The sequence below is a fragment of the Sorex fumeus genome, unplaced genomic scaffold (assembly GCF_029834395.1).
Source record: "Sorex fumeus unplaced genomic scaffold, SorFum_2.1 ptg000032l, whole genome shotgun sequence".
Classification (NCBI taxonomy): Eukaryota; Metazoa; Chordata; class Mammalia; order Eulipotyphla; family Soricidae; genus Sorex; species Sorex fumeus.
Genome location: NW_026606089.1, coordinates 7,408,672 through 7,425,081, shown reverse-complemented (window position 1 = coordinate 7,425,081; position 16,410 = coordinate 7,408,672). Strand labels below are relative to the sequence as shown.

General features: G+C 40.1%; 1 pseudogene; it reads left to right on the top strand.

The window, feature by feature from the left end:
• Positions 1-16,104: 16,104 nt before the first annotated feature.
• LOC130025955 (uncharacterized) lies at positions 16,105-16,201 on the top strand (annotated as a pseudogene).
• Positions 16,202-16,410: the final 209 nt, after the last annotated feature.

The window sequence follows — 16,410 nt, the reverse complement described above, 5'->3', positions numbered from 1 at the left end:
GCTTTGTAAAACGAGTGTTCTCTCTTGAACATATATTCCATTCCACCCTATGCCTGTTTCACAAGTTTCTAAGTGTTGTTCAATAAAATCTATTTTTCTTCACAGCGGTAGGTTGTTCGCCTTACAAGCGGCCAACATGACCGACCCGAGTTCGATTCCTCTGCCACTCTCGGAGAGCCCGGCAAGCTACCGAGAGTATTCGATATGCCAAACACAGTAACAACAAAGTCTCCAATGGAGATGTTACTGGGCCCGCTCGAGCAAATCGAAGATCAACGGGAGGGCCTTTACCTTTTCTTCACTGAACTAAAAATTTTAAAACACCAGAGCATTGTTAAAATCAATATTTGTATGTTTTAAACCCCAAATTTTGAAAATGAAAGGGTGTAAAGCAATGGAATCCTACTCAGTTGTATGAAGTGAAATATTCTTATTATTTGTATAAAAAAGCATAACATGAGGATATTATGTTTAGTGACATAAGCCAGGCAGAGAAAGATAGGCATCATACAAGTTCATGCATATGTGGCATATGGAGAAAACAAACTAAAAGAATAAAATGAGACAGACAAACGTCTAAAACAATATTAATATTCTATGATTTATAATTCAATTAACAATGGTTCCTCATACACAATATTCCAACATGACACTCTCATTCTCTCAAAAAATAAACCCTCCCTCTCCTCGAAACCCCCAGAATCCCTCAGTCCCAATCCCCTGACTCAATTGTGTGGATCAGTTCTCCCCTTACATTGCCCTTGAACCTTTGTTGCTACCTTGCTGTTTGTATTTACATCCCACATATGAGAAAAATCTCTCTGTATCTGTTCCTTTCCTTAAGGCTAACTTTACATGCATGATATCCTTTAGTTTCATCCAATGTTAAAACAGCATGTTACTGGAACAAAGGGAGAACTGCAGACCAATGGAACAGGGTTGAATACAATGACATCTCCCCTCAATCATATGATCATCTAATCTTTGATAAAGGTGCAAGTAATGTGAAATGAAGTAAGGAAAGTCTCTTTAACAAATTGTGCTGGCATCACTGGACGGCTACATGCAAAAAAGAGGGCTCAGAACTGTGCGTAACACCATGTACAAAAGTAAGATCAAAATGGATTAAAGACCTCAACATCAGACCAGAAACCATAAGGTGCATTGAAGACAAAGTTGGCAAAACCCTCCATGACATTGAAGCTAACGGTATCTTCAAAGATGCCACGCGACTGGCCGAGCAAGTGAAAACAGAGATAGATATATGGGACTATCTTAAAATACGATGCTTCTGCACCTCAAAAAAAACAGTGACCAAAATATAAAGACAGTCTACAGAATTGGAAAGGATATTCGCCCATCACACATCTGACAAGGGGTTGATATCAAGGATATATAAAATACTGGTTGAACTCTACAAGAAGAAAACATACAACCCCATCCAAAAATGGGGCAATGAAATGAACAGAAACTTTCTCAAAGAAGAAATCCAAATGGCAAAAAAGCACATGAGAAAATGTTCTACATCATTAATTATCATGGAGATGCAGATAAAAACCACAATGAGATACCATCTCACACCTCAGAGACTGGCCCACATCCAAAAGAATAAAGAAACTGATGCTGGCGCGGATGTGGCGAGAAAGGGACACTCCTTCACTGTTGGTGGGAATGTCGACTCGTTCAACCTTTCTGGAAAACAGTATGGACGATTCTCAAAAAAATTAGAAATTGAGCTCCCATTTGACCCAGCAATACCACTCCTGGATATATATCCCAGAGAGGCAAAAATGTATAGTCGAAGTGATATCTGCACTTGTTTGTTCATTGCAGCACTCTTTACAATAGCCAGAACCTGGAAGAAACCTGAATGCCCAAGAACAGATGACTGGTTAAAGAAACTTTGGTACATCTACACAATGGAGTACTATGTAGCTGTTAGAAAAGATGCAGTCATGAAATTTACATACAAGTGGTACAATACGGAAAGTATCGTGCTAAGCGAAATGAGTCAGAAAGAGAGGGATAGACATACAAAGATTGCATTCATCTGGGGAATATAAAGAAACAAAATATGAGATTAATACCCATGAATAGCTGAGATCAACACCAGAGGGTTACTCCATAGCTTAGAGGCCAGCCAGGCATTCTAGGGGAAAGGGCAGCTCAGATAGAGAAGGGAGCACCAAATAAAGGGTGTTTGGAGGATCCTCCCAGGAGGGGATGTGCATGTTGAAAGTACACTATGGACTGAACATGTTTGCCACTCAAATCCTCTTTTGCACACCACAACACTCAAAAGGAGAGAGAGAACAGAAGGGATTGCCCTGCAACAGAGGCAGGGTGAGATGGGAGGGATGGGTGTGGGAGGATTATTATCCATGGTGGTGGAAAATGGGCACTGGTGGAGGGATGGGTATTTGATCATTGTATAACCGAAACCCAAGCACAAAAAATTATAAATCTACAACTGTACCTCATGCTGTTTCACCAAAAATTTAAAAAAATAAATAATAAAAAACTGTTCCATATGTTACTACTCTGTGAGAAATATTTCATCATTTAAAAAAAAGCATAGTAAACAGGAAAAAAATGACGTTATTAAAACATTTTAATTAATTTTTTAAAAACATTTTTAATAAAACATTTAATTAGTTTAATGCAGGGAAATAGTGTTTTAATCATTAAAGTAAATTTAAAAATTAGAATAATACTTGGCAAAGCATAAATACGCAGCAAAAATTAGATGGTATATATCTTATTTCGAAATTTGTAACTGTAACAGATTGTCATTTTCCATTTCGAGGATGAGAAGAATCCATAGATTAGATTTGTTCACTCACAATGCTATATTTTCTCCTGGATGCTTATTTAAAAATACTTGCCAATGTTCCTCTTTCTAAACTTTTTGAGTACTACAGTCCTCTTTGCTATTGATAGATTTTTCTCTTGTTTTATTTTGTTTTGTTTTGTTTTTTGTTTTATTTTGTTTTATTAGTTAAACACCATGAGTTACAGTTGTGGACTTACAAGTTGTGTGCTTGTGTTTCAGTGATACAATGATCGAGTACCCACCCCAACACCAGTGCCCATTCGCCACCCCTACCACTCCCAGTATCCCTCACAACCCCCCATCCCCCATCCTGCACTGCCTTTGCGGCAGCGCAGTCCCTTTTTGTCTATCTCTCCTTTTCGGTGTTGTGATCTGCAGGAGAGACTTTGGGTGGCAATGATGTTCTGTCTATAGTCTGCTGTCAGCATGCATCTATCATTCTGGGTGGATCTTCTCAGAACCCTTTATTTGGTGCTCCCTTCTCTATCTGAGCTGCCTTTACCCCTAGAGTGTGCCGATGGCCTCTAAGCCATGGAGTGAACAACCTGATATTTATCACAGCTATCCTTGGTGTTATTCTCTTAGTTTGCTACTTTTTGTTACCCAGTTGAATGCAGTCTTTCTATGTCTATCCCTCTCTTTCTGACTCATTTCGCTTAGCATAATATTTTCCACGCAGTAGCACTTGTAAGTAAATTTCATGACTTCATTTTTTTCGAACTGCTACATAGTACTCCATTGTGTAGATGTACCAAAGTTTCTGTAACCAGTCATCTGTTCTCAGGCATTCGGTTTTTTTCCATTTTTTGTACCTGTTGTAAATAGTACTCCAATGAACAAAGAAGTGCAGGTGTCATTTCGACTCTACTTTTTTGCTTCTCCGAGGTATATTCCCAGGAGTGGTATTGCTGGGTCAAATGGGAGCTCAATTTCTAATTTTTTGAGAATTATCCATACTGTTTTCCGAAAGGGTTGAGCCAGTCGGCATTACCATGAGCAGTGAAGGAGGGTCCCTTTGTCACCTCATCCTGTCAACACAGGTTGTTTTTGTTTTTTTGAATGTTGGCCAGTGTCTGTGGTGTGAAATGATATCTCATTGTTGTTTTGATCTGCATCTCCCTGATGATTAATGATGTAGAGCATATTCTCATGTGTCTTTTGGCATTCGGATTTCTTCTTTGAGAAAGTCTGTTCATTTTGTTGCCCCAGTTTTGGATGGGGTTGGATGTATTCTTCTTGTGGAGTTCAACCAGTACTTTGTATATACTTGATATCACTCCCTTTTTCAGATGTGTATTTGGAGAATATCCTTTCCCATTCTGTAGACTCTCTCTGTATTTTAGTCATTGTTTCTTTTAAGGTGCATGAGCTTCTTAGTTTAAATATTCCCATTCGTCTATCTCTGTTTTCACTTGCTTGGCCAATGACATGACATCCTTGAAGATACCATTAGCTTCAATGTCATGGAGGGTTTTGCCAACTTTGTCTTCAATGTACCTTATGGGTTCCGGTCTGATGTTTAGGTCTTTGATCCATTTTGATCTTACTTTTTACATTGTGTTAGGCAGGGATCGAAGCCCAGTAGTTTGCATGTAGTCGTCCAGTTTTGCAAGCACCATTTGTTAAAAAGACTTTCCGTACACCACTTCACATTTCTTGCCCCTTTCTCAAAGATTAGATGATCATATGTTTGAGGGGAGATGTCAGTATATTCAACCCTGTTCCATAGGTCTGCAGCTCTGCCTTTGTTCCAGTATCATGCTGTTTTAATTATTACTACTTGTAGTAGAGTTTGAGGTTCGGGAGGTTAATTCCTCCCATTTTCTTTTTCCCTAGAATTGCTTTAACTATTCCTGGGGGCTTATTGTTCCATATAAATTTCAGGAGTGTTTGCTCCAATACTTTGAAGAATGTCATGGGTATCCTAATACGGATCACATTGAATTTGTACAGTGCTTGGGGATGTATTGCCATTTTGACAATATTAATTCTCCTGATCCATGGATAGGGGATATTTTTCCATTTCCTCGCGTCCTCTTTTATTTTAAAGAAGCAGCGTTTTGTACTTTATATAGTTCCTTTACTTCCTTAGTTAAACTAATTCCTAGGTAGTTGATTTTCTGGCATACAATTATAATGGGATTATTTTCATCTTATCATTTTCTTCTTTTTCACTATTTGTGCATAATAAAGCCATGGAGTTTTGGGTATTTATTTTATACCTGTAAATTTACTATCGAGTTTATCATTTCTAGGAGTTTCTTGGTAGAGTTTTTAGGGTACTCTAAGTATAGTATCATATCACTTGCAAATAGTGAGAACTTGATTTCTTCCTTTCCTATTTGGATGGACTTAATCTTTTTCTCTTGCCTACTTGCTATTGCTAGTATTTCCAGTATTATGTTGAACAGCAGTTGAGAGAGTGGGAATACTTATCTCGTTCCTGATCTTAGGGGGAACGCTCTCAGTTTTTCCCCATTGAGAATTATGCTTGCTGTATGCTTGTGGTAGCTGGCTTTAACTATATTGGGGAAAATTCCCTATATCCCCAATTTGGCGAGGGTTTTCATCAAAAACAGATGCTGGATCTTGTCAATTGCTTTCTCTACATCTATTGATATGATCATATGATTTTTATCTTTTGTTTTGTTGATATGATGGATTATGTTGATTGATTTCCGATTGTTAAACCATCCTTGCATCCCCGGGATGAATCCCACTTGGTCATGGTGTATGATCTTTTTGATGAGTTGTTGAATTCTATTTGCTAGTATTTTGTTCAGAATCTTCTCATCCGTGTTCATCAGTGATATCGGCCTGTAGTTTTCTTTTCTCGTGGTTTCTTTGTTTCCCTTTGGTGTTAGAGAGATACGGGCTTCATAGAAACTGTTTGGGAGAGTTTCTGTTTTTTCAATTTACTGGAAAATTTTGAGAAGGACTGGCAGTAGATCCTCTTTAGATGTTTGGAAAAATTTGGTAGTGAATCCATCTGGACCTTGTGATTTGTTTTTGGGAACAATTTTAATTATAGTTTCTATTTCCTTGATGTGACTAGGTGTATTCAGGTATTCTATATCTTCTTGACTCAGCTTTGGGAGATTATAGGAATCCAGGAATTTATCCATTTCTTCTAACTTCTCTTTTTTCTTGGCATACAGACTTTCAAAGTAGACTCTGATGATCTTTTGAATTTCTTTGGTTTCCGTTGTGATATCGCCATTTTTAATTCTGCTTCGGTTTATTAGTGTTCTCTCTCTCTGTTTCTTTGTGAGTGTTGCTAGTGGTTTATCTATCTTGTTTATTTTCTCGAAGAGCCAGCTCTTGGTTTCATTGATCTTTCAGATTGTTTCTTAGGTTTCCATGTCGTTGATTTCTGCTCTAAGTTTTATGATCTCTTTCCTTCTGCCCGATTTAGGCTCCTACTCTTGATCCTTTTCTAAGATCTTGAGCTATGAAGTCAAGTTGCTTATGTGCATCCTTTCTTCCGTCCTTAGATATGCTTACAGAGCTATAAATTTTCCCCTTAATAGGGCTTTAGCTGCATCTCATAAGTTCTGGTAGTTCGTGTCTTCATTCTCATTTGTTTCTAGGTATCTTTTGATTTCTTCCTAGACGTGCTTCCTGACCCACTCATTGTTCAGCAGTGACTTGTTTAGTTTTCAGGTGTTCGTGTCTGTGAGTGATTCACATCTATCCTCAGTGCATCATTGTCTGAAAAGATTGTTGATACTCTTTCTATCTTCCTGATTCTATTGAGGTATGTTTTGTGGCCTAGCACATAGTATATTTTGGAAAATGTTCCATGGGCACTAGAGAAGAATGTGTATTCTCTTTTTGGGGGATGTAAAGCCCTGTATAGGTCTATAAGTCCTTTCTCTTCTATTACTTCATTCAAAGTCAATTTTTCCTTGCTGAGTTTTGTTCTATTCGATCTATCCAGAGGTGATAAGGCGATGTTGAAGTCTCCATCTACTATTGTGTTGCTAGGACTGTCCTCTTTAAATTTTGTTAGCAGTTGTTTTAAATATCTAGCTGTTCCTTCATTAGGTACGTATACATTTAAGAGTATGATTTCTTCCTGTTGTATGTATCCCTTGATGAAGAGAAAGTGGCCTTCGCTGTCCCTTCTAATCTTTTTCAGCCTGAAATTAATGTTGTCGGATACTAGTGTGGCCACCCCAGCTTTTGTGAGGGAACTGTTTGTTTGCAGGATTGTTTTCCATCCTTTCACTTTGAGTCTGTGTTTGCTCTGATTGTTCAAATGAGTTTCTTGTAGACAGCAGAATGTTGGTTTCTGTTTCTGGATCCATTTTGCCACTCTGTGTCTCTTGGTTGTTGCATTTAGACCATTGACATTAAGGGAGATTATTGTCATGGGGTTTTGTGCCATCTTCCTGTAGGAGTTGATTGTGTTTACACGTGTTTTCCTTGTCTTACAGGAGCCCTTTTAGTCCTACTTTTAGATTTGGTTTGGAGTGTATGAAGTTCCTGAGCTTGTGTTTATCTAAAAAGTGGTGTATTGTTCCATCGAATTTGAGTAAGAGTTTAGTTGGATAGAGTATTCTCGGTGAGGCGTTCATTTCATTGAATTTTTTCACTATATCCCACCATTGCCTTCGGGCTTAGAGTGTTTCCACTGATAGGTCAGCTGTGAATCTAATGGGTGCTCCTTTGTATGTAATTTCCTTCTTTAACCTTGCTGCTTGTAATATTGTGTCTCTGTCCACAGCATCCATCATTCTGACTATGATATGCCTTGGAGTGTTTTTTCTGGGGTCTCCTTTAGCTGGTACCCTTCTGGCTCCTTGGAACTGGATGTCTGCTTTCCTTAACTCTGGGAACTTTTCAGCAATGGTTTCTTTTACTGTAGCTTTTTCATTGGGGTTGTTTCCCTTTCCTTCTGGTACTCCAATGATTGTAATGTTGTTCCTCTTGGCGTCATCCCCTAGGTCTTTGATTCTCCTTAGAGCCATTTTGAGGTCTTTACCTATTGCTTGTTGTTCCCGATGGGATTTCTCTTGCTCATCTTCAAGCTTGCTGATCCTCTCTCCAGCTTCACTTGTCCTATTGGTAAGGGAACTTACTGTCTTTTTAATTTCATCCATTGAATCCTTTATTTGTGACTCTCCTTTTTGTAGCTTTTTTTTAAATTTTGTTCTCTTTTCTTCCTGTATTTTCTTGACTATCTGTTCCATTGTTTCTTTCATTTCTTCTTTTAGTCTTTGGATATCTCTTCCATTGATTCTTTGAGTAGATCCTTGAACACCCTCCGCATTTTATACTGGAATTCCTTATCAAAGAGAGCGCAATTGTGGACAACCTCGTTTGAGGATTCGGGATTCTTTTCTTCATATTCTCCTTGTGGTGGAGATTTGCGCTGTTTCTTCATGTTGTTATGGTAACCTAGAGGTAGACCCCTGAAATCACAGGTACTGTTCCCTCTTGTCATGGGAAAGGATTTTGGATAAGGTTTGTCGATGGTAGCCAACCTTCTCCCATTCTACATTCATTCCGATCTTCTTCTCAATCAGGTCTTATTCTTTGTTTTAAAACTGACATTGAGTGAAGCTTTGGAGGAGGTACTTTTTACATTTGTGCTTGTACATCACATTTCATACTGGTCTTTTATTAGAAATGGAGTAGACGAGTGGGATGTTGTTGTATTCTAGTAGAGGTGGTCAGACATTCTTAGCCAGTATTAGGCGTCAAAGTGAGGGATGAAAGTCCTGAGTGCCCAGATTGGGAAATATAACTGTGGCTGCCCACCCAGGAGGTGGCCACGCCCACTTCTGGGAGGCCACTCCCCCTACATGGCGGGCACGCCCCTGTCTGATTGCAGGGTCACTCCCACCCAGGATCCTGGAATGTAGGAGGGGCGATGGAAAATCCCATGGAGCTGCTGCAGGTGTCCCCTGATGGAGGGTGTCCAGTTCTGCAGGAAAATGCGCAGGGCTGGGCGTGAGTAGCAGTGAAGCTGGCTTATGCTCCCCCTACCCACCTGGAGGGGAGGGGCTGATTAGGTGATGGACAGTCCCATGGAGCTGCTCTAGGTGTCTGGCGAAGGTGTCCCCCTGTGGAGGGTGTCGAGTTCAGGGGGAAAAGATGCGGGGCTTGGTCAATAGCAGACTATACATTAAATTTGGGGCTTTCAAAAATTATATAGGAATTAGCACCCTTAACGTCTATGTTACTCAAGAATCAGTTATATGTTTTCCTTTTCTTCCTTTTTTTCGGGAAGGGAGCGCACCGTATGAGTTCCGGGCTCACTTCTGACTTTCTATCCAGAGATTACTTCTGGCAGGCTCAGGGTTCAGGGGATTTAACTCAAATTAGCTGCATACAAAGTAAACACCCTCTGCATACTGCACTACCTCTTTGGCCCATATGTTTCTTTTTTAAATAACATTTTAGTAAAACATTTTTAATAAATTTTTTAAAAAACATTTTTAATAAAACATTTCATTAAAAGTTTAATGTTGGCAAATACTGTTTTAATCATTAAAGTAAATAAAAAATTAGAATAATACTTGGTAAAGCATAGGAACACAGCAAAAATAGATGTATATATCTTATTTGTAAATTTTTAACTGTAATACATTGTCCATTTCCATTTCAAGGATGAGATGTATCCATAGAGTAGATTGGTTCACTCACAATAATATATTCTCTCCTGGATGCTTTTTAAAACTACTTGCCATGTGCCTGTTTCTAAACTTTTTGAGTACTAAAGCCCTCTTTACTATTGTTAGATCTTTCTCTTGTTTTATTTTTACTTTATATTCCAATCTTAATGCTACCACCATCTACTCAGTCAACCTAGCTAAACCCTAAGGTCTCTTCCACTTTCTCCTGCACAAGTTTCTGCTTTCTGACAAAAGGGAGGACCTCAGAATGCTGACATCAATCTAATACCCAGGGCCGCAGGAAATAGTGTAGTGCTTATGGAACTTGTCTCACATGCACTCAATTTGACTCCCAGCACCACCTGATTTCCAGAGTATCAAAGGCCTATAGCCTCGGAGGATCCCAAACACCATGGCCACGTTTTCTGAGAATTGCCTGTGGGGCCCCCACACCTCCTGAGCATTGCTTTAGAGACTCTCCCAGCAACCAAAAATATATAATGCCCCAGAAATATGTATTTGTTTTAAATAGGGACCCTCACTTGAGGTGAGGTTCACAAGGAAATATTGCATGAAAACATAAATAAAAGAGCAGGGGAGACAGTGTAAATCATGTGAGTACAGATCATATATTTGGTGAAATGTGTTAAGATTCAGATGCCCAAGTCTTCGCACCAGGGATATTCCTTCAAAAATACCCCCAATATACTGGAAAGTTTCTAGAACATTAGATGACTAAAATTCAATTATTAGCAACTTTGTAATTGTGTATCTCTTAGTAATTCTAATTGTCAAAGTAAATTTTAAATACACACATCAAAGTTACCTTTTTAGTACTAAATGGGAAAGATACTTTCTAATACTTATCCTCACCAAAAGCTCAACAGAGTGTGACACTTGCCAGGAAATGTCCTCCCTTGCATTTTTCTCATGATACTTATTAGTACTTCACTCTTCTGTTTCTTCCCTCTTCTCATGCCAAATCTTTCTGTCTCCCTTGAAAGCTCAAACATTATCCATTCAACATTGATTCTCTTTGCCACTTGCTCCTCTTGATTTCTTGTGCATGAACTGATTCTAAAACATAACATACCTGCAATTACAGTATTCTTGCCAAAGACAGTCATTGATATATCTTTGGATTTAGCATTCTTCAAGCTATTGGCACACAGGTGAGTAACGTGTTTTTTTACTACTGAGAAAAAAAATAGATATGCTGGGTTTTAAAGTTCTACCAGTAGTCTGAGATACCAATGAAGGATATATATTTTTAAATTTTTATTGAATATCTGTGAGATTGACCATTGCAAAGCTATTCATAATTTGCTTCCAGTCATACAAAGATCCAACATGCTTCCCTCCACTAGTGTACATTTCCAACCACCAATGTCCCTGGTTCCCTACAACATCCCCCAACACCCTATCCCCACTCCCAGCCTGTCTCTATGGCAGGCTCTTTAATTCTTTCTCTCTGTCTCCTTTTCATTTTGTTCATTATGGTTCTCATACAGTTACTAAGAGTTCATCATGTTCAAGGAATTCAGTATTTTTATTGGGGGGGTCACACCCGGCAATGCTCAGGACTTACTCCTGGCTCTGCACTCAGGAATTACTCCTGGTGGACCTCAGGGGACCGTATTGGATGCTGGGATTCCAACCCGGGTCGGCCGCATGTAAGGTAAACACCCTACCCACTGTGCTATCGCTTCAGTCCTGGAATTTAGTATTTTTATCAGGAAGTTAAGGCTGGAGCTGCTTTAAGCCTCACTTATGCTGAGGCTTCCATAAGTACAGGGCAGTGAGAGTGGGCTGCCCACCCTGACTCAGAGAAAGCCTGGAGATTTCAGTCACAAAACCCGCATATCCGAATTTTCAGCTGTTATATTTCAGTGTTTGTCATATCGAATACTCTCGATAGCTTAATGGGCTCTCCGAGAGGGGCGGAGGAATCGAACTCTGGTTGGCCACGTTGGCCGCTTGTAAGGCGAACGCCCTACCGCTGTGCTATCGCTCCAGCCCACAGTAACAACAAAAGTCTCCAATGGAGACGTTACTGGGCCAGCTTGAGCAAATCGACGATCAATGGGAGGGCCTTTACCTTTACCTATATTTCTGTGAAATCCATCCTGAGATGGATTTATTTATGGGTCTCTGAAGCAAGACCAATACATTAGCTTGTTTAGCTGAGCCAGGGGTGGTTTGTGAACATGGCTCCCACATATCTTTTCGGAGTTTAATTTCTCGGGAAACTTACTCCTGAGGTGTTGGGATCCAGCCAGAGGCACAGTGGAAATCTGGGGTTATCAGGCAGCATGAAGGCACCATCAGACTGTAGATGTACTAACCTTGAGGGTTCAGGTTGACTTCTTGGAGGCACTGAACCCCCAGACTAACAAATATTCATTGAATTAATGAATAATAAACATTTTCAAAATGTGTCACTTTATTGCATTTTAGAAGGGTAACTTCTAACAGGGAAATAATATTCATGGTATAATCAAGACCTCTCATTCATTCTTAATACATTTAATAAAAGCTACACATTTTATATTATCTGTCTTCATAGTTTACTTTTAAATTACTCAGTTATCACCGTTTATACCACTGTTCTTAGCATAGAAATTTACAGATAGAAAGTGTTAAGTAAAAATTCATTTTTGGGGCTGGAGCAATAGCACAGGATAGGGCGTTTGCCTTGCACGCACCCAACCTTGGTTCCATTCCCAGCATCCCATATGGTCCCTCGAGTACTGCCAGGAGAAATTCCAGAGTGCATGAACCAGGAGTAACTTCTGAGCATCGCTGGGTGAAACCCAAAAAGAAAAATATTCATTTGGGCACTTCTGTGAATATAGTACTGGAAGTACTTACAATAGCAGTCAGATAAAAAAAAATATTAAAGGCATTCATGTAGGAAATGTAGAAATCAGGCTCTCACTTTTCACAGAAGATGTGATATTATATTTAGAGAATTCTAAAACCTCTACCAAAAAACTCCTAGAAACAATAGACTTATATAGTAAATTTGCAGGCTATAAAATCATTACCCAAAAGTCTATGGCTTTTCTATACGCAAATAATGAGAGAGAAGAAAGTGACATGAAGAAAGCAATCCCATTCACAATCATACCTCAGACAATCAAATATCTCGGCATCAGCTTAACTAAGGTGGGAAAGGACCTATACAACAGGAAATAAGAGGAAACGAGGAAATGAAAACACCTCCTGCTCATGGATTGGGAGAATTAACATTGTCAAAATGGCAATACTCCCCAAAGCATTGTACAAATTCAATGTGATCCCTATAAAGTTAAACATAACATTCGTCAAAGAAATTGATCAAGCGCTCCTGAAATTCATATGTAACAATAAACGCCCTCGAATAGCTAAAGCATTTCTTGGGAAAAAGACGATGGGAGGCCTCACCTTCCCCAACCTCAAACTCTACTACAAAGCGATAATAGTTAAAACAGCATGGTACTGGAACAAAGGCAGAGCCGCCTACCAATGGAACAGGATTGGATATACTGACACACACCTTCAAATATATGTTCAAATAATCTTTGATAAGGGAGCAGAAAATGTGAAGTGGAGCAAGAAATGCCTCTTTAGCAAATGGTGCTGGAAAAACTGGACAGCTACATGCAAAAAAATGGGCTCAGACCTCTACCTAACAGCATGCACAAAAGTCATATGAAAATGGGTCAAAGACCTCAACATCAGAACAGAATTCATCAGGTACATTGAAGACAAGGTCAGCAAAACCGTGCACAACATTGAAGCTAAAGGTATCTTCAAAGATAACACACCACTGCCAAAAAATTGGAAACACAGATAAACAAAGGGGACTATCTTAAATTAAGAAGCTTCTGCACCTCAAAAGAAACAGTGACCAGAATACAAAGACAATCTACAGAATGGGAAAGGATATTCACCCAATGCCTATGTAATAAGGGGTTGATATCAACAATATACAAGGCTCTGATTGAACTCTACAAGAAGAAATCATGCAACCCCATCAGAAAATGGGGTGATGAAATTAACAGAAACTTTCTCAAAGAAGATACCGAATGGCCAAAAGGCACATGAAAAATGCTCATCATCACAAATCATCAGGGAAATGCAGGTCTAAACTAAAATGAGATTATCACCTCACACCACGGAAACTGGCCCACATCCAAAAGAACAAAAGCTACTGGTGTTGCCGTGGATGCGGGGAAAAAGGGACTCTCCTTCACTGCTGGTGCGAATGCGGACAGGTTCAGCCGTTTTGGAAAACAGTATGAATGGTTCTCCGAAAACTAGAAATTGAGCTCCCATTTGACCCAGCAATATCACTCCTGGGAAGATAGCCTGGAGAGGCAAAAAAGTACAGCCGAAATGACATCTGCACTTGTATGTTCATTGCTGCACTGTTCACAAAAACCATAATCTGGGGGAAAAAAATCCCTAGTGTCCAAGAACAGATGACTGGTTAATGATAGTTAATTTATCCACAGTGTCATACTATGAAGCTTTTAGAAAAAAAGAAGTCATAAAATTTGAATGAAAGTGGATCAACATAGAAAGTGAAATGAGTCAGAAAGCGAGGGACAGACATAGAAAGATTGTACTCATCGTGGAATATAAAGTAACAGAATGGGAAATTAATACCCAAGAATAGAGTGATAAGGACTAGGAGGTTTGCTCCAGGACTTGGAAGCCGGCATCACATGCTTGGGGTAAAGGCAGCTCAGACAGAGAACAGAATACCAAGTAAAGGGTGTTTGGAGGACCCAGTCGGGTTGGGAGATTCATGTAAGAGTAGACCATAGACGCATTCTTTCTCCCCCACCGAGTCCACAATTTGACCCCCACAAGGGGCTCTCCAGAACCACCATGGCCCCAGAGGCAGATGGACCCAATTCGGAACCCAGTGGCTTTTGGCCGAAATGTGACTGAACTATGCATTAAGCTATGTCACCATTCTACACCAGGTGGGAAAGTGTGTTTGTCCCTTCTGCCTTTATCCCCCCTGGCATCACAATGGCAATCACCTCAGAGACTATTGGATAGCCAGGTATGAGCTAGCGGTGACAGGGCTACTACAGCCTCGTGGGATAGGGGGTGGGGGTAGAAACATCCCATTCTTCCTGCCCCGCCAAGACCATGAGTTGCCCACCATGAGCAGCTCTCTGGCTTGTCCATGGCCCCAGAGAACCAAAGAGAATGCCCTGCCACAGAAGCAGGGTGGGGGGCATGTTGGGAGGAATACTGGGTTCATTGGTGGTAGAGAATGATTTCCTTGAGCAGGCACCAGTAACATCTCCATTCGTCCTAGCCCTGAGATTTTAGCAAGTGCCACATTGGAGGCTCTTTCACGGTCAGGGAAATGAGATCCATTATTGTTAGTGGGTTTTGGCATGTAGAATTCACCACGGGGAGCTTGCCAGACTCTGCCATGTGGGCAAGATACTCTCGGTAACCTACCAGTTTCTCCGAGAAAGAGAACTGGACAAAAAGAGTTGTTGAATTATCAACAAGATCCAGTCTCTGGATCTTGGCCATTCATGGGACTACATGGCTCCAAGGGCAGTTCGTGGGTGTAACACTTAGCTACTGGAAGATGAGGGATCTGGATGAGGAGTCCCAGTCTTGATCCGAGCAGCCTTGGATGTCTCCGCCCCGGGTCCCGCACACCTGGGATCCTCTGCCAGTTCCTTCATGCATGAGGCTCCTTCAAGCTTGGGGAGAGTGGTCTATAGCGTACCTATGGCTGGTTGCAGAAGTCTGCAGCTGCCGGAGCTCTGCTTGGGGTGGTGAGGTTCCCTCACCACCAAGGGCCAAGGGCCCTCAGTGAGGAAAGCCAGATGCGGGGTCAGGAGACGGTCATTTTATACATATTTGAAATTAATTTTAGATCGAAAAGTACACATCATTCAAACTGCTGTATGTGCTTAGCAATAAATTATTACACACTTCTTCAATGACCTAAGAAAACCCCCTCCGCTCAGAGAACTCGATTTTTAATTACAGGTGTGCTTTGCCCATGTGGAATGACTGAGAATCACTATGAGTAGATAAAAAACTCACTATACACACGAAGATGCTCACAGGTTACTTTGAGACATCTGTTTTATTAATGTTTGTTGGCCATTAAACTTCACTGAGACCCTTTTTTCTGTCCTTTATAGGAGCCTCATGAATCTCACCTTCCGTTCAAGTTGAACTTGTAATAAGGTGGAATTAAATCATCAATATGCTTCTCACCTCTTCCTTCAGGAGAAAAATCCTACTTACATTCAAGGTGGTCAAAGTGCAGACAACGCCATCCACCTTTTTCTGGAGATGTACACGGGACCGAGGTGAGAATAGCAAAAGGCTCTATTTTAATGGTCTTAATGAAGGTTTCAGGGAAGAGCATTAAACAAGACTGATTCACCATCTTCCAAAAGAAATAATTTGCAAAGCTGATGCCCTGGGTATGGTAAAAGAGAATATGGTAAAAACCATACTTTTTCTTCTGGGACAAGAAGGTTCTAAATATATAGCTTCAAGCTGCTTTGAAATACCTACCTTGATTAGGAATCACCGTCTGCCATAGGAGTGAGTAAGGACAACACTCAAAGAAATCAGAAGAGAAAAATAGGGAAAAAAAACTCATACTCAGTTTGGCAACACATGTACTAAAATTGAAATGATACAGAGATTAGCATGGTCCTTGAACAGAGATGACATGCAAACTTGTAAAGTGTTCCACATTTTTGTTGCAAGAAAAATTAACAGGGCTACATTAATCTAAGACAAGCCCCACAAGTACTCCAAATTTTGACATAAAGTTAGCACAAATCCCCATCACAATGATCTCTCTCAATGTCAATGGACTAAAAGCAGCAATTCAGAGGCAGAGGATGGCAGGATGAATTAGAAAACTGAACCCAACATTCTGCTGCCTGCAAGAAACACATCTGAATA